Source organism: Crinia signifera, chromosome 19, assembly GCF_055691185.1.
Source record: "Crinia signifera chromosome 19, ASM5569118v1, whole genome shotgun sequence".
In the NCBI taxonomy this organism is placed as follows: domain Eukaryota; kingdom Metazoa; phylum Chordata; class Amphibia; order Anura; family Myobatrachidae; genus Crinia; species Crinia signifera.
In genome coordinates this window covers 96311194-96334802 of record NC_139226.1, presented here as the reverse complement: position 1 = coordinate 96334802, position 23609 = coordinate 96311194, and the positions used below count along the sequence as shown (strand labels likewise).

General features: G+C 46.7%; 1 protein-coding gene and 1 pseudogene across 2 annotated transcripts in view; both read right to left on the bottom strand.

The window, feature by feature from the left end:
• Window positions 1–23609, bottom strand: part of PLEKHG5 (pleckstrin homology and RhoGEF domain containing G5) — a 254737-nt gene that overhangs the window by 134667 nt on the left and 96461 nt on the right. Inside the window, exon 1 of one of the 2 annotated variants that reach the window (XM_083162966.1) lies at window positions 22821–23515. The exons of the other annotated variant lie outside the window; for it this stretch is intronic. The gene's annotated coding sequence lies outside the window, so the exon portion shown is untranslated. Of the gene's footprint in view, window positions 1–22820; window positions 23516–23609 lie in introns of those variants that run through there. 2 annotated transcript variants of the gene reach the window in all.
• Window positions 20315–20455, bottom strand: LOC146044441 (U2 spliceosomal RNA; annotated as a pseudogene).

Sequence of the window (23609 nt, the reverse complement as noted above, 5' to 3'; positions counted from 1 at the left end):
CAAAGTACAGTATTCTTGTACATTTCTTGTACCCAATTTCCGTCCACTAATGAGTCACGTGCACCCAATCGAATATAAAGTGTTTTTTTCTCCCCTTCCTCGTACAAAGTTTTCTACCTTTAAAAACATGAAAGTCTGAGTTAAATAAACACTGGGCCTGTCCCATTCATTACGCTGATATATTATTCCCTGTGAGATATATTAATGAGACGACAGATCAAAGGGGCCTTAATGTCACATGTGACCCCATGTGATTCTCGTGTAATACCTCTAGTAACCCGTACTACAGTCACGTCTCTCATCCTGCAGAATAAAACACAATAAAGGGTACTTGTGTATTATCACGGAGCCTGTTAAGTAGTTTACGTAGTGTCCTATTCAGCGTAGTATGGTATTTGTGTAGTTTCACGGCGGCACTGGAATCGCATCGCATCACATGCGATTTGCGTGCGATACAATGGCTCTTTGCAGTTTCACGGCACCCCTGCCCACGGGCCGCGATGTGATTTAGCACACCCCCACTAACCATGTCACCCCGAAGCGCGGCGAGCCCCGATATCCCCACTATCCACGTCGGCGTGGAGTTGACTTTTTATAAAGTGTGACAAGCGCATCGATCCACCGTGCTCGAAACGTGTCGAGCGCAGCAAGGGGACGCGGAATACACGTCAAGTAATCCGCATTCGCCATGCTTCAGACTGGAAGGCTCTGTGGATAGACCTCATCCCCTCCTTTCTATCCACAGTGCCTTCCAGTCATGTATTATTATTATTATTATTCTACTGATCTGTTCTCCTTAGTAGATATCCTTTTTTATTCTATACTTTACTAAGAAGGCCACCTGTGCTGCCTCTCCTCTCTGTCACCAAGTACCACTTGCCCTAAAAGACTGTGTCTTGCCCTTACCCGTACAGTGGGAATCGGTACATCTGTCAGACCACACTTAGGTCTACAGTCATTAGGTCGACCCCACTAGGTCGACTGGCAGGAAGGTCGACCTGACTTAAGGTCGACATGGGCCAAGGTCGACATGACTTAAGGTCGAATTTGCATAAAGGTCGACATGAGGAAGGTCGACTGGTCATAAGGTCGACATGGGTTTTTCACTGTTTTTTTATCCGAATGTCGACACAGTCGACATGGACACAGTTGGCAATGAGAATCGGACCCTTGCATCGCTCGCTTCGGGCACGGTGCCTCGCTGCGCTCGGCACACTATTTTATTCTCCCACCACGCCCTAGTGGATGGTAGGGCATGAAATACCGCCTGTCGGCACATGTCGGCTCAAAAAACTGTGAAAAACCCATGTCGACCTTATGACCAGTCGACCTTCCCCATGTCGACCTTTATGCAAATTCAAGCTTAAGTCATGTCGACATTGGCCAATGTCGACCTTAAGTCAGGTCGACCTTCCTGCCAGTCGACCTAGTGGGGTCGACCTAATGACTGTAGACCTAAGTTCATTCTAATAGATGACCGCTTCCCGTACAGTGGTAGTGACACCGAGGGCAGCTAATATCATCCCAAAAGGAGTGTGGGCCTATGAGAAGGCGGCATGGATTTGGGAGTACACTTCATTTATATCACTCCCGGAGAATCTCTGACTGCACTGCTGGCTCCTTCTCATTGACAGGAGCCTGGTGCTGCATGATAATGTCCTGCTACAGCACAAAGTCCTGGTCCCCTAGTCTGTCATTTTAATGGGTGTTTTATTGTTTGATATATTTATACTTCTTAAATAACCTGCGTTATTACCGGGTTGACTCGGGACGGACCTTAGTGTAAATGGCCCCCAATTAAATAACATGGGTCCAAAATCAATCCAACCCAGGAAACCAGCAGGGTTTAACAAGTGTAATGTGGTAACCCAGGTCATCGGATGCGGGACCCCTTTACAGCAATGGGAGAGCCCATTTCTCCCAACAGCAGCATCCTGCAGTCAGTCCGGAGTTTGGAGGACAGGATGTACACAAATTATGCTGCTGTCTGCTCTGCTATGTACACAGCAGCGGTGCCGGGGCGAAGGTGAACGAATGCTGCGCGCATCGGTGCGGCCTCCAGATTTCCTGATATGGCGAGCTGGCGGGAAAAACCTGGAGCGGCTTCATCTGTACCATGTATATTTCTTGTATGTAACTGCGCAAACTTTGTGTCACCTTAAAAATAATAAAAAATAATAATAATATGTAGCAGGAATTAGGCCCAAAATGCAGAGCAAGCGTCTGGCTACAGCAAGTGACAGACAGTAACTGCTAGAAGATGAAGTAGGTTCCCCCCTAGCAGATGTTTTCCGGTAGCGCCCTCCTACTTATGGCCCATGCACTTTCCCAGCACCATGAACCAAGGGGTCTCCCACACAGCAATAAAAAGCAGAAAGTGAACTCTCCTCCGAATGTTTTCAGGCCTCCTCTTGTGTTCTGTTCCCATGACAACACATTCAATCTGCTAAAAAATTGTACCAGGGCCTCCTCGTAAAAGTTCAAACTTTATTTTTATAGCATCTCTCCAAGCGGCAGTAGCCCCGCACAGAAGTCTGCATTAAAACGATTAAGACACAGGAGGTTGAAAAGTGCACATATGTCAGCGGAGACCAGGGCAAGGGTTGACGAGAGCTGCCTGCGGCGATTCCGGGGCACTAGAAGGGTTAATGTCCACTTAAGAGGGAGACAGAACAGGACTGGGTGTAAAAAAAAAAATCCAATATGCAGAGATTTGGGCTGAGATCAGTGAGCGTTGCTATATATTCATCTGGTATTTTGCTGCAGCTGTATAAACAGTCTGGGTAGAATGTCCCCAACACCAGGCGACAGTAATCCTTGGCACATATCGAAAACAATTTTCTGTCAAGGTCATGTAATCAGTGTAATTTACTGCACAGCGGCAACACACACAATAGCAGAGGGGGATAAAAAGAAAAAACACTGTACCACAGACTCCCTTATACGTGGTGTTTTTCTACTGTGAATACTCCGGCTTCTTACCAAGGTCCATATTCTACATTTACGCAAAACTCATTTAAACGGATGCGAAAAGAAAAGTCATCGATACCGCACACATTTTGCGTTTTAATCTGCATTGCGGAACGTTTCTTGTTTCATTTTACTGCATCCGATGTATACAAAAGGCTAACTACCCCTCACCTCTATTAGGTGAAGTACCGCCACTGACCGCTAGAGGCCACTCGATGGACCGAATTACTCCTTTGTGTGCTATAATAGGTCATAACAGAAAGTGAAAGCCAATTTTTGTAGGGACACTGATCTGTTTCAAACTTGCTGGATATGGAGAGAGGGAGCTGTGAAGACAGAGATTGAAGGTAGGAGCAGATAGGGACTGGGGTGGGGTGGAGAGTTTGTGGGCTAAAAACTGTCACAGCTCAAAGTGAAAGTACACTGAAAAACCCGTCGTTTTGACGGACTTTTAACTAGTCAATACCATGATGGTGAAAATAGTTATTAAAAGGCATGTGTGTTAACGAGGTACATAGGGTGTATTTAAGTGTTAATAAAGCTCGTTACCGCCACAATTTCTCTCTCTAAAGCCGTGTACACAGGGCAGCGATATGGGCTGAAATCGCTGGCAATATGGTCACTGGCACCCGACTGATAAATCGCCGGGTGCGCGCTCCCGTTTTCAGCCCCGTTATAATCGCTGGTCACAGGAGCTTGCTCCTGCGACCAGCTGATTACCTCTGCGGCTCCGCCGGCAGAGGTTTCTTTTCATCAGCGACCATCTCTGGTCGCCGATGAAAAGGAGACATTGAGCCATATATCGGTCGGTGATATATCACTTGGCGATATATCGCCCCGTGTGTACGCACCTTAAGAAAAGCGATACATACCTAGAATGATATGGGAAAACTTAGGGGGTTATTCTCGTTCACTCCTTCTGGCAAATTCCTTCTTAGATGGACAAAAGTGAGATCTATTTTGCAGTGTAAAAATAAAGCAGCCAGTATTTACCCTGTACAGAAACAAAATAACTCACCCAAATCTAACTCTCTGCACATGTTACATCTGCCTCCCCTACAGTGCACATGGTTATCTAAGAAGGAATTTGCTAGAAGGAGTGAACGAGAATAACCCCCTTACTGCTTTGGAGGTTCAATTAAAGGCAATAGGTGGCAAAGATCTTTCCTCCTACACGGCGCCATCTTCCAACAGTGATGCTCAGTGAATGGAAAGACTAGGGCACTGTGCCCTATCTTCCTGAATATCACTGGGGAAATGGTACTATGTAGGAGGAGGGAACCACTTACAAAGAGGGGGGATAAGGGGAACCCACTGCTAAGAAGAAGGGGGGCAAGAGGCACTTCTTACCCCTGGAGTCCAGCTTGCCAGTTCAGACATGATTATACGGAGACAGTGGCGTAACTAGATATTCGTAGGTCCCATAGCAAAAGTTTGTAAGGGCCCCCTATTTAGTAATTGATGGTGAAAAATGTATGTAAACATATTACTTAGACAGTAAAGATGGGCCCACTTCAGCTCTGGGCCCCATAGCAGCTGCACCCCTTGCACCTATGGTAGTTACGCCCTTGTACGGAGAGAACCCCCATAACACGTTTTAAAAAGTACGCCACAAATCTGACTAGTTTGTACCGATGTGCCACTAAGGTCTACCCAGCAAACCCCTTGTGTGAATGTCTTTGGCGAGTATCCCACTCGCCGAGTTGTACGAACTGTGACGGGAGGGAAGGGGGCGGGCTCGGAGCTGGAGCAGGGGAACGCTCAGCGTTTTATGGGGGTTCTCCTCTGAACGCTGGCATGTCATGACCTGCTCGGGGCGGGTGCTGACGTCGTGTGATTCGGCCATCTCCGGCCAGGACAAAAGTCAGTTCAGACCGACTTATCTGCGAAAGGGGACAAAATCATTTGATGAGCGAAAAATTTTTCACCAGTGCGCCCGCATGCGAGGGGATGTGTAAACGTACACATCCCCTCGCATGCAAATGCGGCAATGCGCTCGATGAGGGCAGAATGGGGTGTTCGGTCGAGCAGCATTTACTTGTTGGCTAGGCTGCGAACATACGCAATGTAGCGGACTGGTCTGAGATAAGCCTTTATTATCTCGGTACTCTTTACTTAGAAGGGCGCCCATCTCGGGCATCTCGGGGATTGAATGCACTAAAAAATCGGGTGCGATCAACCGACGAGATGCCCGAGATTTCCCATAGGGAACAATGTTAAATGTCTCAATTGACCCGATTTTCCTGTTCAATGCCTCAATTGACCCAATTTTTCCATAGGAAACAATGTTAAATGGGCCACAGAGGCCAAATAGGCACCCTGAAGTGAATAATGGCCACCCAAATTGTTAACGCCACCCCACGATCAACGTCAACCCGAAGCGTGGCGAGCGCAGCGAGCCCGCGAGGGGCGGCGGTACGCGTCCTACGACCTTTTCATACCCCCACTATCCACGTCGGCGTGGAGTTGAGAATAGAAAGTGTGGCGAGCGCAGCGAGCCACCGAGCCCGAAGCGTGGCGAGCGCAGCGAGCCCCGCGAGGGGACGCGGATACCTTCACAGGTATCCGCGTCCCCTCGCGGGCTTCACAGCTGTCCGCGTACGCTCGCCACGCTTCGGGCTCGGTGGCTCGCTGCGCTGGCCACACTTTCTATTCTCAACTCCACGCCGACGTGGATAGTGGGGGTATGAAAAGGTCGTAGGACGCGTACCGCCGCCCCTCGCGGGCTCGCTGCGCTCGCCACGCATCGGGTTGACGTTGATCGTGGGGTGGCGTTAACAATTCGGGTGACCATTATACACTTTAGGGTGCCTATTTGGCCTCTGTGGCCCATTTAACATTGTTTCCTATGGAAAAATCGGGTCAATTGAGGCATTGAACAGGAAAATCGGGTCAATTGAGACATTTAACACTGTTCCCTATGGGAAATCTCGGGCATCTCGTCGGTTGATCGCACCCGATTTTTTAGTGCATTCAATCCCCGAGATGCCCGAGATTTTTTACTAACGATGCCCACGATCAAAATCGTGGGCGCCCTTCTAAGTAAAGAGTACCATTATCTCTCCAATGCTTAAGGTGCCCATACACGGTGCCATCCTGCTTTGCGATCATTTTTTAACTAGATCGCATATCATCTAGTTCATATCGCACGCGGCTTCAAAACACATGGTGTGCATCACACCATGTATGGGCACCTTTATTACATAGACCCCTTGGTAATTGACATCCTATAAACACCTTTTTTCCTTCAAACTGCCGCTGCCAAGACCAACATTTTCCAAAACAAATGTCTCTTGATATCTAGCGGACAATCTTAGTTTGGAGTGTTTCCATAACTCTAATCATACGTCAATGTTTATTAAGTGTTTGGAACCTACGCACATGATAAACGAGGAAAATAAAATTACCGCTTCAGTTTCCAAAACGATATGGATTTTTTTTTATTACAGTTACGTAGAACGTTAATGAAATCACATTAAAGAGAATTTGAGACTTCTTTTTTTTTTTTTTTTTTTTTTTTACACACACCTACATCTATCCAAATCTTTCCATCTCGGATCTGAATGGGCCCTGGCACTGCTCACGGATACAGAATATCACTGCAGATGTGTCAGAGCTGGAATATTCTTGTCATGGGTCAGAAAAATGTGGGATTGAGTAAAAATGGACCCTCCTATTAAGGTTTATAGCCCAATATAGAAAGTGATTTTTGTTCCAGCCAGTGTTTTAGCGATTTCAGTACCTCCTTCAGAACGCAAACATGGGTTGGATACGGGATCGCGGGTCAGTTGCATTCCCATTATACAGAGGGCCACCTGAGTTCAACCCTTCTTATAACCCAAGTCAAATTGCCAGATTGCTCGACCCACGTTATATGGTTGGGTGCTTTCACACTGCACCTCACCCGGGTCGTTATGTCAGCAACCCGTCAATATCCAGGCACTGGATGCTTACTACAAATGACACTGCTTTTATGCTGATGGGTCTAATGGTAACATGGGTAAATTAAAGCTGCTAAAAATTAACATAGTCGTGTTGCCAATAGCAACCAAACCATTTGTTGTTATCTATTGCAACTTGGTCCTCAGGGCCTCATAGAGTTCATGTTTTCCAGGTCACCTGACAGGTGAACAGGTTCACTTATTACTCAGACACATATAAAAAAATGCACAGGTGGAGCTACTTATTTTACTTGTGATTCTGTGAGGGGATCTGCAAAACATGCACTGTGTGGGGTCCAGAGGACCGAGTTTGAGAACCTATGGCCTATTGCATAGGTTGTCATACTCAGTCCTCAGAACCCCACACAGTGCATGTTTTGCAGGTCTCTTCACAGAATCACAAGTGAAAATAACTCCACCTGTAGAGCTTTTAAATGTATCAGTGAGCAATAGTTACACCTGTGCACCTACTGGGAGACCTGAGGAATTGTCAGTGAGTAATGACTACACCTGTTCACCAGCCGGTGACCTGAGGGATGTGTCAGTGAGTAATAACTACACCTGTTGGGTGATCTGAGGAATATCAGTAATAACTACACCTGTGCAGCTGTCAAATGTGAGATGTTTGGGTTCCTGAGAAATAAGCTTGAGAACTATAGGGTTATTGCATCCTAGAAAACGGTCATCAGAATCTTATGGGTTGCTATCAGTGGCAGTTCCAGAGGTGGAGCGATTCCCCCCCCATATTTATATGTATATTTAAATTTCAGACAAATCTCTGTAATGTTTTTATATTATACTTCTATAATAGTAGGGCACATTACAGCTTTTATATGGGGCCATGTGCAATTTAGGTGGCCCTTTGATCTGTAGGCAGATTATAGATGTATGTATATAGTTATGCTATGACACATTCTTTCATCAGGCGACACTTAACTGCAGCAATAAAATCTCTGGTAACTTGCTTTAGTGATTGCTTTAATGCTGTGTAAGTTGGGACTGTCATCGGTGTATTGCATGTCATAGGCTTATGTCACTAGGCCGCCTTACAATGCAGAGGGTCAGGGGCAAAACATTTAGTGGGTGATGCTGTGATGAAGCCCAATTCAGTAGGAAAGTCTCAAGAGAGTTACCAACGCTTCCCAGAGTCCATGGCACCCCCCCCTCCCCCCCCCCAAAAAAAAATAATAATGTTCAGGAGTGTCCCAGACATTCATTCCGTGAAAGTGGGAAAGTATAACTGTCATAGAACTCAAGTGTCAATCTTGGTAACCCGCTTACCTTTCAATACATCCTAGAGGAACTTAAATATGTGCCCTCCACTTCAAAATATGCCACGTTACAGTGCCCCAATTCATAATAATGCCACATATCTAGTGCCTCAATTTCAAATAGCACAACACTACCATGCCCCAGGTCTTACTATGTAATCTTATAGAGCCCTCCATGCTATATCGAGATCAGATTATGCCACGTTACAGTGCCCCTTACCATTATACCACCCACTACTACTCCTCTAACTGAGAATGTAACGCCACACACCTCAGGCTGGGAAATGGATCGGACCCAATTGCTTAGCAGGCAAAACTGGCAAATTTAAAAGTAACTTCCTAACCTGTATCCAGGCCCCCTAATCCTCCAGGCCCCATAGCAATAACATCCCCACACTGCAGCTGGCGCTCTTATAACATTCACATGGCCCCCATGCTACCCTTGACCTCAGTAATAGGTTATCGCACTTTATTGATGTAAGAAATAGAGGGACTATGGGCCTAATTCATACCTGTTAGCAAGGCAGATGGACACAACCATGCTGCACTGCAGGTGGGGCAGATGTAACATGTGCAGAGAGTTAGATTTGGGTGAGTTACTGTTTTTTTCTGTGCATAGCAAATACTGGCTGCTTTATTCTTACACTGCAATTTAGATTTCAGTGTAAACACACCCTACTCAAATGTAACCTGCACCTGTTACATCAGGTGCCGGACGGGGTCCCGACAGGCATTTACCCAATCCCAACTGTCAAAACACCGACAGCCGGGTTCCCGACGGCCGTCGGCTACTTTCCCTCATGAGGGTCCATGACCCCCATAGAGGGAGAATAGAACAGGTGGCTCACATAGCTCGTGCCTGCAGCGTGGCGAGTGCAGCGAGCCCACAAGGGGCTTCGTTGCGCTCACCATGCTGTCTGGGTCCGGCCAGTCGGGATACCGACATCAGGCTAATGACTGTCGGGATCCCGACATCGGGCTAATGACTGTCGGGATCCCGACTGTCGAACCCCTATACCACACCCGTTACATCTGCCCCACCTGCAGTGCAGCATGGTTTTGTCCATCAGCAAAAATTGCAGCCTGGCTAACAGAATCAGGCCCTATCTGTAATAGCATACAGTATCAGCTGCATCTTACACAAGTATTACATGTTCTAACAAACAAATCTAATGACAAAGCAGGTGGGGTTCACAATGACCGCATGCTGTCCATCAATGTAACACAATCCCCATTCCGTCTTTGCTTGTTATACATTGTATAAAAGAACTGTATAACAAATGAAAGTACATTCAAAAAATGTTAAAAGAAATGACTGCTGTGTCTGATGTGGAAGCGATCATAGAATAATAACAGACGCTGTAGCAAGGTGTCAGCAGTTATAAGCTAATACAGTATGACACTATAGGTGGTCAAATGGATTTCTGCTGATACCCCGTTCTCATTGCCTAAAAAACCCGGGTATTTGGCAGGGCGAGCGGTAATTTCCCGTGTCGTGTCTCAGTGTGAACGCGTCCTTTTGAAATTCCCGGGTGTTATGCCCCGGGAATTACACACGGGTTTTTTGCAGGGTTTTTCCTGGGTAAAACACGGGTGTACTTCAGTCTGAACAGCGCAGACACGGGTTTTTCAAACATGATGGAAAAAAAGAAGCTCATTGGCGGATGTGATCATGTGACGTGACGTCCATTTCATGCTGCGTCTGACGTCCATATGCTGCGTCGAGGAGAGCAGACATGTCGCACTGGAGGGATGAGGAAGTGCTCGAGCTGCTAGCAGTGAGAGGAGAGGAGGAGATAAAAAAGCAAGTGACCGGCACAGTGAAGGACTCCGTTGTTTACTACAACATCGCCAAAATCCTGTCTGCCCGTGGCATCGTCAAAACGCAGCAACAGGTAGTGAATAAACTCCGCAGTCTCTGGTCCACATTCGCCGGGTACTGGATGTGCTGAACCTCAATATGGAGGTAACGCTGGAGGTGATGAAAGCTCTTCTCCTTCGCACATAATGAAGGCGAGCACTGTCTCTCTCAGCAAGAAATTGCGCTCTCCTCCTCTTCAAAGTGCATTGTGCAAGGTAGCACAATGTAAGCAGCTGCAGCAAGCTCTCATTTGCTGCATGAAACAGCAAAATGGTGCAAAACAAAAGCATCTCATCAGCCATGATTCCAGCAATGCAGTGTGCTTGGAAAAAACAGGCCACTTTATATGACATCATCCTCAGCCAGCCAATAACAGCTGCTTTCTAAAACAGCCAATCACAGCTACTTTTTCAACAGCCAATCAAAGCTGCTTTTATATTCACACACTTGTTGGCAGGGCAGACCAGGGGAAGCAGTGTGAACGCGTCATACACGGGAATTTCCCGGGTTTAAGGTGCTGTATGAACGGGGTAGAAAAGTATCCATTCTCTGTGCCCCGCCAAAAACCCGGCAAGAAAAACCCGGGATTTTGCAGGGGCGGCAATGAGAACATGGTATGAACAGTCACCTATGACAATTATTCTGAAGCGGAATTTCCCCTCTCACTCATCTCTGATTCATCTGCGGCAACAGCTGCCTCACACATTGCAGCAGCACATAGAACAGTGACTGACCTTGCTCTACTCAGTCATCAACTGGGAGAGGCTACTAGCTGTCATAAGACTAATCTACTGCTTAATGTCTGGGGGTATATTTACTAAGTGAGAGAGAGCGAGAGCAATTTTTGCAGATGGACAAAACCATGCTGCACTGCAGGTGCGGCAGATGTAACAGGTGCAGAAAGAGCTAGATTTGGATGAGGTGTGTTGAAACTGAAATCTAAATTGCAGTGTAAGAATAATGCTGCCAGTATTTAACCTGCACATAAAAAAAAAAACTCCCCCAAGCAAAACTCTCTGCACATGCTACATCTGCCCCACCTGCAGTGCAGCATTGTTTGGTCCATCTGCGAAAATGAATCAGGCCCAAAGTCCTTCCTTTAATATAGGGAAAATCTATATATTATACAAATCAAATTATACAAAATACGGAATTTGCAACATTTTAATCTGTACAATGTAGGCTACAAAAATCACAGGAACGGAAAATATGTATTCAGCGAGTCGCATTAACAATCCATTGAACGCATTGCAGATTCCAAGCATCCCCAAGAAAAACACAAACAGTACAAGCAAAATACACCGGAACAAAAGTAACTAAACAGTTTCATCCTGAGGCATTTCTAACAAAATATTGTGCTTGGAAAGGAGCGCAGTCAGGATTGTGGGTCCCTGGCAGGCAGATCCTAGATCTCATTGACAATACCCTGCTAGAGCCACTCCGCTGTTCAGCAAAAGTGCAAATTCGTGTTAAATCTATGGCGGATTTTCCCCTCCAAAAACACAATATTTTTATTTAGGAGGAAATGAATTGTGAGTTCTTTGTTACAGTCCCAGTAGTTGTCCGGATTAAAGGTGTGTATACTAGACAAGATGAAACTATTAACAATAAAGACCAGTCAAAATGACATTTTCATGTGGGTATGCACAATATCTTTACTTATGCGCCATTCCTCGAGTCATTAACGACATCCTCAATCTGAGGACAACAGCTATACTCCTGGATCATTTGTAAAATCGCTCAGTGCATATATACTATGTGGGTGATTTGAATCCAATAAATAAACTGCCGATTGTTGCGGGGAGGGTAAGGGCTGTCACTGGATGTCAACAGCCCGCCCTGTCTTCGTCACGGCGCTCGCAAATAGGTCAGTTCCCACTGCAAATGAGAAACCATTTGACCATCTGCGACCATTGAATGATTTCTCCTGCAGCGGATGCATGGGAGGGGACGTGTCTTAGTTATAGATCCCCACGTATGTTAACGGTGTGTCGGGCGCTCGGACAAGTGGCGGCTTTGGTGCTCGGTAAACTGCGATGTTCGCAGCTTACTTAGCAAACCAGAATGGGTTGATAATCTGAGAAGTAGTAATTGTCTGCTAATAAATTGCGCCACCCATCAGAAAGTGAAAATGCCCCTTACAAATTTGAGAATGAATTATGTAACTATCCCAGATGGCCAAACACGCGCAGAACCGTACGCAATTCCCGAACCAGCGAAAGGGCTTTGCAGTCTGTTCAAATAACTCTGAGGCATCCACTAATCTGTGACTGGGACAGGCTGAACAAGGCCGGAGCTGATGTCAGAGACCCACTCTGAAAATGCCTGCATTTTATTTCACTCCCCCAGAAAATGTAGGGTTAGGATATGGCTGCAGGTAGGGAGGGTTAGAATTAGACTGTGGTTGTGAGGGTGGGGCTGTAGAAAGGAGGATTAGGGTAAAGGCCCGTACACACTGGGAGATTTTCATCTGAAAGCAGCTTGCACCTGAAAAGCCGCCCAGGGTGTACGGCCCATTGACGCGTGGTGAGCACTGATGCGTGTCCTGCATCATCTGCTGGTATTCAGCCCAACGATTTTCCCCCATCATCGCTTTCTATGCACGCTGGGTAAAAACGCCCAGTGTGTATGCACCTTTAGGCTGCTAGGGGAGGGTTAGGATTAGGCTGGAGGTAGGGGGGGATTAGGGTTAGGGAGGTAGGGGGAAGAGGGTACATAGCTAGACCCTGTTGGGATTCGGTTTAGCAGGATGCCACTGTCTGTCTTTAAACCACTGTCATCCACCTGCTGTCACGCATACAGATCCTTTTCCTGCTTCATTACTGTGGCAACGCTTTTTTTCCCTAGTTTTTTTATTTTTATTGCGTTAGACAAACAGTAATGGGCCTATACCAATATTCATAGCATAATATGAGTAAAGTATATTGGCTCTGCGCAGGCCCACACATTGGCCTAATACGTTTTGGTTCACTCACAAAGGCAAATTCCTTCTCAAATGGAAAAAAACATATGCACTGCAGGTGGGGCAGATGTAACTTGTGCAGAGAGAATTAGATTTGGGTGGGGTTTTACTTCAAAGTGAGACCTATATTGCAGTGTAAAAATAAAGCAGTCAGTATTTTCCCTGCACAGAAACAAAATAACTCACCCAAATCTAATTCTCTCTGCACATCTGGCCCACCTGCAGTGTACATGGTTTTGTCCATTTGAGAAGGAATTTGCCTTTGCGAGTGAACCAGAATAAGGGCCCTTATCTGTTCACATTAGTGACTTAGGGCCGCATTTATCAAGTAATATTTGCGGCTAAATCCCCGAAAACACCCGTTTTTGGGGGATAACCGCAAATATTAAGTATCCCCCTAATGTAGCACAGGGGACCGCAGAAGGAATCTCCGATCCCTGCTGCGATCCCCCCCTGCAGCGCTGCCGGCCGCATCCCCCATAGGTTTCTATGGGGGTTGCACAGCTGCCCGATGTATCAACATCGGGCAGCCCGGCATCGCACCCCTGGGCTATCGCCATTCTGATATGGCAATAGCCCATTGTAGCCTATGGCTACACATCGCACTGCCCGAGCGGCAGCGGGGTCGCGCGGGGGGGGGGGTGTCAGCGTGTAACCGCGCATGCGCAGACCCCCCGGCTTCCAGCATCGCTTGGACGGGCTCCTTTCAGAGCCCTGTCCCTGCGACTAGCAGGTAATACATTCGGGTGAAATGATCGCATTTTACAATGCGATCCTGGGCGGTAATATTCCACCCAGATCGCATTGTAAATGCGATCAATGATAAATGGGGCCGTATGTAGATTAACGTGAATCTGGCACAACACTTGCGCCACACAATGATCCTCATCCAGAAACCACATAGTTAAATGATATGCGGGTGTTTTCAATAAACCCAGAAAGCAGAAAAAACGTACCAGAAGCGCCTACCGTGTAATTTTGCCAAACATAGCAAAGCAACAAGTCTGTACAGACAGTCCTAATTACAGGGGGGGTGCCATGTAAAAACAAGCTAGCAAGGCCATATAAAATACATAAATCAGCAACAGGTGAAAGTGGATATTTCTGTGTTGGATACAGGAGTCTGATCACACAGCCTGCAGCTGGAATCTGGGAAGAGTGTGTTCTGCATTTAAAGAATTGCTGAGGAAGCTTTTCAATCACTGTACTGGAGAGGAGAGTCACAGCAACGGAACACCTCATAGCTGGCGTTACCCTACATATGTTCCCAGATATTGTTAAGCTGGCCATACACGCTGCGATACGGGCATGCGTTCAGTGCTTACCTAGCACGCATCACATCGCATTGCATTGCCTGTGCATGAGCAATGCGATGCAATGTGATGACAACTAAGTGCAAAAAGTATGTGCAAGCACATACTTTTTGTACTGTGCGATGAGGTGCCGTGGGAGCGCGCACCTCAAAGCACATAACGCACAGCCCGCATCGCAGCGTGTATGGGCTGCTTTAGTGCTAATGCAGTGCATACAAATGGGACGGATTCTACAGTCATCCTACAGTGTAAACAAGTGCCGGTTCCTCTGTGTGCGCGCCTTGATTTCACAAATGTGTCACCAGCACCAAATGCTCTATACCAGGGGTAGCCAACTCCAGTACTCGAGAGCTACAGTACCAACAGTTAACGTTTTCCAGGACTCCTCACATAATCATAAGTGAAGAAATTAGCTCCACCTGTGGATCATTTCTAATGGGTCAGTCAGTGATGAGTGCACCTGTGCCCCAGCTAGGTGATCTAGAAACCGTGAACTGTTGGTAGCTCTGGAGGACCGGAGTTGGCTACCACTGCTCTATACTATCCTTGTTCTGCCTGGGTATTGAGTAAAGCAAAATAGACCAAGTAATTCTGTCTGGAACAGACCATGTTGCCATCCAAGGGGAGCAGATATATTTATATTGTTTCTGTGCAGGGTAAATATTGGCTGCTTTTGCATGTGGCCCACAGATGTTATACAGCTTTATTCTTTCACTGCAGCCAGTAAATCTAAATCTCTCTGCACATGTTCTATCAGTCCCACCTGCAGTGCAACATGGTTTTGTCCATTTGCGCACATTTTTTTTTACAATGCAAAACAGCCATTCACATGCATTTGGGGAGATTTGCGGTGCGGGCCCTCATGTGGGCGGCATTTAAATGACTCGAAAAGCTTCAAAATTCGCCACTTTTGCAAGTCAACCGGAATATCCCCTCTAGTGTGTATGGAGCTATAGTCACATTGTCTTCCCTGTAAAGGTACCCACACACGGCATGATTTTATCAACAATCCAATCTCTCACCCAATTACCTTTGAAATCCAGAACACACCTGGCCAGAAGATATTATGCACAGACACACCCACACCCACACACACCCACAGCGATTGTCCCAAAAGCTGCAGCATGGTTGGCACAATGCAGGCTTTGAGGACGGTGATGAGCAGCATTCTAGAAAATGGGGACGTGTCTTCCCATTTACCAACACACCCTCAAACGCAATTTCACTGGGTCCATCAAAGTTATTTCACCGGACATCTAGAGTAAACTGTCACTCAGATGTCCGATGTTCACGCAGATGATCCGCTGCGGTGTCTTCATACGCAGCCATCGCATCACACAAGCCGGCAGTGGGCGTCTTTACACGCAAGGTGTACAGTTACATACAGGTGACCCACCATGTATAATGTATAACATTCATCATCTACCACTAGCCGGATACAGCTCACAGATTTAGGCACGGTCTGTGCCCTGATTTTCTAATTGCTAATATCAGATGGATATACGTTTTGCAGACGAGTGAACAAGGGACCTACCTCTCTATTGCCAAGATGCTGTTGTCACTGTGTAAGGCTATCCTACTCTGTGACGCGGGGTACCACACAGCATCAGGTTACCGTGACAGGTAAGATACACAATGCGGAACAAACCAGCAAGATTCCTTGGAGCAGTGGTTCTCAAACTCGATTCTCAGGACCCCACACAGTTCACGTTTTCCAGGTCACCTGGCAGGTGCACAGGCGTAGTCATTACTCATTGACACATTTTAAAAGATCCACACGTGGATCCAATTATTTCACTTGTGATTCTGTGAGGAGACCTGGAAAACATGCACTGTGTGGGGTCCTGAGAACCGAGTTTAAGAACCTGTGCCCTACAGCAGGGGTAGCCAACTCCAGTCCTCGAGAGCTTCCAACAGTTCACATTTTCTAGCTTGCCTCACAGGTACACAGGTGCACTCATTGCTGACTTTCACATTTCAAAAGATCCACAGGTGGAGCTAATTACTTCACTTGTGATTCTGCGAGGAGACCTGGAAAACGTTAACTGTTGGTAGCTCTCCAGGACTGGAGTTGGCTCCCCCTGCCCTAGAGGAACAAACACACGGTAGGACTTTCAAATCATCAAAGAAATGCGTACTAGTAACGTATCATTATCGTATAATACCATATATTACAGTACAGTACTGTACAATATATCATAGCACTAGTATTATACAGCAGCATCACACAGCATCGTTCAGTATATCAAAGTACTGTTATAATATTACGTACAGTAAATCACAGCAGTATATCATAAGGGGCCTACACACATAGCGATTTGCTGAGAGTTCTGAAGCGATGCTAGAATGCTTCTCCACTGGTTTACTTCTCCCTTATATACAAGAAAATGAGGCCCGAAACTAGATCAAAATGGCGCTCCCACTTTCATACAGGGGAACTGATGCAAAGTTAAGCACAAGCCATCAATAAACTCTGAATCCATGAAATAGTGGCACACAAGCACAGTCCACAGGGGACAAGACTGCATTTGACAGGATGTACTTTGCAGACAGGTGTCCCGATGACTATTGTCCCCTGCCTGCATTCTGGCACAGAGAAGCAGGAGCACAACGTATTATTAGGCAGTGAAGCACATAAAAGGTATAAGGACTTGTACAGGCTTCGCTCTCACACACAGATGTCTAACGCCGGCCTATTCAGGAGCATTGGCAGAGATCGCCCATTCATTCTATCAGCGCTCTATTTACTCAGTCTCTTAGCGTGTTTATAAAAGCCAATCCCAAATCTGCTATTTTGTCAGATATAAAGCAAGCGATTGGAAAACAGCCATTAGATGCAGGCAAAATATTCCAGGGAACAAAACATTTCTGAAGCTATGTTTTATGTATCTTCGAGCAGCTTATGTCTCTCCTGCGAGATGCAGACAGTACAGTTTAGTCTATGGTGATGATTTAATGTTGCACTTCATGTTCTACTAGTTAAAATGCCGGCTTCTGCAATGTACTTTCACTTTGAGCTGTGACAGTTTTTACTTGCACTTTGAGCTGTGACGGTTTTTAGCCCACAACCTCTCCATCCCAGTCCCTGTCTGCGCCTACCTTCAATCTCTGTCTTCACAGCTCCCTCGCTCCATATCCAGCAAGATTGTGCCACGAATGTAGTGTACAGAGACCATCTGACATAGAGCACCACCACCATAGCGATTTTTAGAGACATCTATTGGTCAGATGGGAGCAATAAATGAGCAGTGTATAAACAGTTAATCGGATATTCATAGGATAATTGCAGATCTCAGAAAGCAAAAAATAAATCGTGTAACGATTCGCTGCTCTGTCAGGTGTGCATGTAGCTTAAAATGAATACACAATTTGGGGTACTTGTGTATTATCACGGCGCCCATCGCATCGCGGACCATAAGGCATGCGATGGTATGCGATGCGATGTTCCGCGATGTCCCCCAATGTTAAAATTGTATGGCATTGTATATGGCATACAATGCCATACAATGCGATGCGATTATAAATTGTATAAGCACCCAAATGGGGGCTTACAATGTTAACTATGAACGTGAACCCGAAGCGTGGAGTCCTCCAACCTTTTCATACCCCCACTATCCACGTCGGCGTGGAGTTGATTTTATATAGTGTTTTGAGCGCAGCGAGCCACCGAGCCCGAAGCATGGCGAGCGGCCGCGGAATACATGTAAAGTAATACGCGTCCGCTCGCCACACTATATGAAATCAACTCCACGCCGACGTGGATAGTGGGGGTATGAAAAGGTCAGAGGACACGTACCGCCGCCGCTCGCCCACTATCTCGCAGCACTCGCCACACTATATGAAATCAACTCCACGCCGACGTGGATAGTGGGGGTATGAAAAGGTCAGAGGACACGTACCGCCGCCACTCGCCCACTATCTCGCGGGGCTCGCAGCGCTCGCCACACTATATGAAATCAACTCCACTCCGACGTGGATAGTGGGGGTATGAAAAGGTCAGAGGACACATACCGCCGCCGCTCGCCCACTATCTCGCGGGGCTCGCAGCACTCGCCACACTATATGAAATCAACTCAACGCCGACGTGGATAGTGGGGGTATGAAAAGGTCGGAGGACACGTACCGCCGCCGCTCGCCATGCTTCGGGTTCACGTTCATACTGGGAGTGGCGTTGGGGTGCATTTAACATTGTATATGTAATTATACAATTTAAAATCGTATAGGGGGCTTAAATCCCATAGCATCGCTGTCTATGGCATGCGATGCGATTAAAAATCGTGCGACTTAATATCGGGGGGCGCCGTGATAATACACAAGTACCCAATTTGGCAAATGATCTGATGTCGTTAAGTATTTCCTCAGAACTCCTGGACAAACGATTTAGTGTCAAATAGTGAACGATTGTACTAACGATTACACATGAACGATCGTTCTTTAGCGATGGTGCAGGGGAGACGACATCTAGTTGTGAGCCAATATATACACATAGTTCTTATCTGTTGTGGGATCCGGATGATAGCTAACAGTGTCTACGTCAACAGTAAGGTAAGTAAACACCATATGGCTGACATGGTCAAAAGGTCGGCATGGCAATGGTTGACACAAGCAATGGTCGACGTGAATTTTATTTTTCATATTTTACCATCCACGTGGACTGTGATTGGGTACAATAGCAAAGCAAGCCAATACGAGGGGATGCGGTACACTATTTTGAGGTCCAGGTAGTGAGATCTACAAACTGATATAATAAAAATGACATAATAAAAACTTATGTCAACTTTTTTCATGTCAACGACATTCTGTCTGTCTGTTGACCTTGTGCATTTCAGCCTAATAACTGTGAGCGCTATGAGTTTGAAAAAACTCAGGAGCCCGAGGTGTGCTCCCCACCACCAGTGCTGTACCTAAACACGTGCAAAGGAGGCCGTGCGATCGAATGGGTCCGTCTCCTAGGAGACAGGGCCCCGTTTTTCCCCTAACCCCTCTGAACCATAAGGCCGAAGAAGGGAAAATAGGGAACGGTGGGTCCTCTTCGCCGAAGCTTAGAGAGACCCTCATTCCTCAACCCCCGGAAGGGTTAGGACGGTGGGTCCTCCGCACCCCATGGTTTGGAGAGACCCGCAGTGGACTTCCCTCCGCCTTGCGGCTCGGGGTCGTCCTCGGGGGGACCGAAGCTCTCCCCAAAAGGCGAGAGCTTCGGCACATTGGGGAAATGGAAGGCCCGAAAGGGTCGACCACACTACCCAAAAAAAACGTGACAAACTACAAAAAAAATACAAGGAACGTGAAAAGTGACAAACGTGAGAGGGGGAAGAGAAATAAATAATAAAGGACCCTAGCCAGAAGGCCAGGGTGGGGGGTGTGAAAAATTGTCCTACCCCATCCAAAAGGACGAGGTAAGGACGTGAAGCGCATACCTAGAGGGAAAGTGCGCAGTGCTAGTGCTTACTAGTGCATGGTGATTTTGGGATCACCCGTGCATGTTCGGCACCCCCGAGTTTCCCCGGGGGCACAGTGCAGCCTCGGACTCCAAGCAGCCAGCCAGTCAGCGTCCGACCAAGTGTTTCTCCGCTCAGCCAGTGGGCCCTTTCCGACCCCCGGCATGGGAATGGATACTCCACAGGGCTTTTTCGGTGAGTCTCCCCCGCAGAGGCCCAAATGGACCACCTGAGGAAGAAGAAACCACCTACTCAGTCCCGACGTTTCACCTCTCCCAGGGATTGAGTACTGGGCTGGGCTTTTCGCTGTCTCCCTGGCCGGGGGCGACATGTTACCCCCGGACCAGAGAGCAATCTACTCGGTCCCAGCTTTTCCCTTCTTCCTGGGAGTGGATACTAGACCGGGCTTTTCGAGTGACTCTCCCACAGAGGCAAAGACCCCTGAACAAGAGCCCCATCTCAAAGCCCGATGCTTCTCCCCTCCCTACCAGGTAAAGAATGGTATTCCCTCCCTAGCAGGGCATCGATACTCAGCTTTCCCTAGCCCTTACCCAGAACATGAGGTGGATTACTCACCTCATGCTCAGTAGCAGGATACTACGGTACAGCTTTTCTCTATTCTCTGCCAGGGGGCGTTCCAGACCCAACTGATAAGAACAGATACTACACTTGATCTTAGCCAAAAGGCCGAGAAGCGAATAACTGTGAGCGCTATGATCCACACCCATCTGACGTTATATTTACCAGTAAATGCAGCCAGTACAAGAAGATAATCACTACAACCTGTGTATATATCCTGATTTAGCCTGCGGTTGAGGATGACTGAACGACGCACATTAGATTAAGCGAGGGCTGTATGAGGGCATTTAAGAGCCTGTGAATTTTGTGATTGTCCCAATAAAGTTGTGTGAATAGTTCATTACCCTAGAAGTGCAGGTGATTGATAGTTAGTTCAGCCAATTATGTAGAAAAGGGGTGGAACCTTATGCAGGAGTATATAAAGGGGAGTCAGATGATGCTGCTTCCTCTTTGAGTCTGGAATCCCACCCTCCCTCCCTTGTGCTTTCAATAGCTACCTGGCCTGTTGGCCTTCACCTAATTTGGCGTTACAGAAATAAAAAATTGGCGGGAAGGCGCTCTCGATCAGCGGTCATTTTGAGGTACAGGTGGTCGCTGTGCTATATTGCCCCCTTTGACAGGACGGCTGGTGAGTCCCGCCTCCGGGGGGTGGGGTGTTGGCCACTTCCTCGAAACGTCCTCGCCATTCCATAGAAGGGGCGGTAAGATCGTCACAGTGCGGGCTGTGCCTTAAATTGGATGGGGGTGGTTCATCGCCCTGGTTATAAGTTGGGGCGTTGCAGTCGTCGCCATTACTAAAAATTTTTGACCTGCTGGTCTCCAAGCACTTTCCTGGCCATCCCTTTACAATAGGGTCATAGCACTTAATAAATATCCATGACCTTTAACTTATGCAGTTGTTGTCTGTGATTATTTTAGCATAAGGTGTCCTTGTGATTCATTTCTAGGGGTAAATATAGAGTTAATGTAAGGTAAAATGTCAGTCATGATAATTCAATAGGCGCCTTATATAGTTTTCATCAATGTTTTAGGTCACATATCACCAGAAAGCCATTCTTATTCCAGAAGGAAATATACATATAAAGCAGAGCACACACAGAAAACAACTCCTCATTTCCACAACAGACTGCTGTACCTCCAGGCTCCGGAGTCCCGGGCTGGGCAGTATAAGGGCAGCACCCATCCCTGGCTACACACACTGGGCACATCCCCATCTTATCTGTAGATGTGATTCCAGCACAGAAATAAAGAAGGGGATTTGTCACAGCACATTGTTGAATTTTTAATCCGATTGTGCTCACTGTGAAAGTTAATTCTTGTCTGGCTTTGCCATGACTGTACATACACAGGCCAGTGCAGATCCAGGTAACCCTGCATGAATGGTAAGGCACAATGCAGAGCCAGGTAACCCTGCATGAATGGTAAGGCACGGTGCAGACCCAGGTAACCCTGCATAAATGGTAAGACACAGTGCAGACCCAGGTAACCCTGCATAAGGCACAGTGCAGACCCAGGTAACCCTGCATGAATGGTAAGGCACACTGCAGACCCAGGTAACCCTGCATTAATATTATTAATATACAGATCCAGGTAACCCTGCATTAATATTATTAATATACAGATCCAGGTAACCCTGCATGAATATCAATATACAGATCCAGGTAACCCTGCATGAATATCAATATACAGATCCAGGTAACCCTGCATGAATATCAATATACAGATCCAGGTAACTGTGCATGAATATCAATATACAGATCCAGGTAACTGTGCATGAATATCAATATACAGATCCAGGTAACTGTGCATGAATATCAGTATACAGATCCAGGTAACCCTGCATGAATATCAATATACAGATCCAGGTAACTGTGCATGAATATCAATATACAGATCCAGGTAACTGTGCATGAATATCAATATACAGATCCAGGTAACTGTGCATGAATATCAATATACAGATCCAGGTAACCCTGCATGAATATCAATATACAGATCCAGGTAACCCTGCATGAATATTAGAATATAGATCTGGGTAACCCTGCATAATTATTATTAAACAGATCCAGATGCAGATCCCTGCATTATTATTATTATTATTATAATACAGCTCCAGGTAACCCTGCATTATTATTATTATTATTGGTATACAGATCCAGGTAACCCTGCATGAATATTATTATACAGATCCAGGTGACCCTGCATTATTATTATTATTATTATTATTATTATACAGATCCAGGTAACCCTGCATGAATATTATACAGAATCCAGGTAACCCTGCATTATTATTATTATTATTATTATTATTATTATTATTATTATTATTATTATTATTATTATTATACAGATCCAGGTAACCCTGCATGAATATTATACAGAATCCAGGTAACCCTGCATTATTATTATTATTATTATTATTATTATTATTATTATTATACAGATCCAGGTAACCCTGAGCGATACATAATGACTGCACACTAACCTTACAGGGGGTAGATGGGAAGGCCAATGCAGGGGGAGATGCGCCTGTGCTGAGCTACTGCTGCCGGACATTTGTTGGAGGAGACAGAAGCATGGAGAGGGAGTGAGAAGGGACAGGACACCCGGAGCCGGTGCCCTTCACCCTGCAGATCCCGGGCGGCACAGAGACGATGCTCCCCAGTCACTCATCCATAGGGATAGCCTTCAGAGTGACAGCAGAAGGTGTGGCATCCTGCAGACCCTCCTGTACTGCTGCTAGGATCCTACTATAATTCCCAGTTTTGCCAGGCAGCCGGAACCCCCTGTTATATCCAGTGCGGGGTCTGCACTCTGTGGCTGCTGTGTGCTATACTGTTACTGTGCTCCCTGCACTGACTGAGCTGTGTGTGTGCCTGCTGTACCTCCCATGCACCCTCCCCTTGCACTGACTATGCTGCTACTGCTACTGGTATCCTGGTGTCCCCATCACCAGGCAGCAGTACCCCAGGTTATAGTTGCTGCAGGGTATGAAGCAGGGACTGTGAGCTACAATGTCCTGCTGCCTGGCTGGCTGGCTCCCTGCACTAACTATCTGACTATGCCTGTGGCCCTGTTCCTCCCTTGCACCCCTCCCCTTGCTGTATGCTGCTGCTGTACTCTTGCTGGAACTTAAGCCTCCAGGGCTGGTTGCAAGATACATCTTCTCCCAGGTGAGCCAGGGATCAGTAAACACCTGTCTGAGCATCAGGTTTCCTGGGCTGAGCACAGCAGGGCGGGTGAGAAGGAGCCATGAGACACAGGGATGTGCTGC